Genomic DNA, 1,115 nt, shown 5'->3' with positions numbered 1-1,115 from the left:
GGGGGGGTGGGGGGGGGGGAGGAGCAGGCCTCGGAGGAGGGGAGTCAGAGCACCTAAGAGCTGCAGAGGGTGGGAAGGTGTGTAGGGTTGGAATGGATATTTGTGAGAAAAAAAAAAAATGAGTCAGGTATCGACTACAGAATTTACTGAGACTTTTTGTGTGTTCCCAGCCGTGGGAAATACAGAGGCGGAAATTCGGTTCTGGTTGGAAGAAACCTCCCCTCTCAAGCCGGAAAACAAGATCGGGACATAAAAAGTCGAGTTTATCGCCTGGGGGCTGAATACGTATGTTAAATCCAAAACGGAGACAGTCCCTGGAGGAGAAAACGGAGTTGTGGGGAAAGGCGGACTCTAGGGTCTTCTGAGAATAGGGCTTCTGAGATGGTCTTCAAGGATGTGTGGGATCTGGCTGCTAAGAAGCAAGGGCACGTAAGCAGGAAAAACACCTTTAGTGCTCAGGGCTGCTTTAAGGGGTCCCTTTATATGAAAGACAGGAAATTAAGGGAAGAATAAAGGTGTCCTCAGCCTGGGCAAAGCAGTGACCAGAAGCTTTGCAGCAGGCTCTGCCTGGGGAAAGGTATGGGCAAGAAGAGGATTTGCCTCTGAGAAAAGCCCGTGGGCCCAGATGGGGGAGTGGCAAAGTGGGCACATAGCTCTGCACCCTGAGCTTCTCACCTCTCTCCAGCTCCCAGGCTTCAGAGATGCCCACATGGCATCGGGGCCAGCTGTGAAGCAGGGACTCCCACTTCCCTCTCTCCTGGGCGGAGCATGTGATGTATACCTGTGCATACCGTGAAGCCCCCCCTTCTGACTTTTTGCATTTTTTAATCCCCCTACTGAGATCTGCCGCTTTTCTCTCATGGTGTCACAGAAAGGGCATTTGACAGCAGAGTTAAGTCCCAGCTTGAAGGCATTTACTAGCAGTGTGGCTCTAGGCCTGCATACTCTCGTCTGCAAAAGGAAGCCAGGAACACCAACCCTGCCTGCTGCAAGCAACAGCAAGCTAGAGAGTGTCAGGAAAGAGCTGAACAGTTATTCGGAGTGCAGAAAGCCCAATCCCACCCCCAGACCTGTGGGCCCCACCTGGAGTAGGAATAGACTCGCCAAGCCTAGTA

General features: G+C 52.5%; 1 protein-coding gene across 1 annotated transcript in view; it reads right to left on the bottom strand.

Moving 5' to 3' along the window:
* Positions 1–1,115, bottom strand: part of PLCB2 (phospholipase C beta 2) — a 25,789-nt gene that overhangs the window by 1,776 nt on the left and 22,898 nt on the right. The gene's annotated exons all lie outside the window — the stretch shown is intronic.

The sequence above is a fragment of the Lipotes vexillifer genome, unplaced genomic scaffold, assembly GCF_000442215.2.
Source record: "Lipotes vexillifer unplaced genomic scaffold, Lipotes_vexillifer_v1.1 scaffold408, whole genome shotgun sequence".
Classification (NCBI taxonomy): Eukaryota; Metazoa; Chordata; class Mammalia; order Artiodactyla; family Lipotidae; genus Lipotes; species Lipotes vexillifer.
Note: the sequence above shows the minus strand (reverse complement) of the source record. Positions and strands in the feature narration are given on the sequence as shown.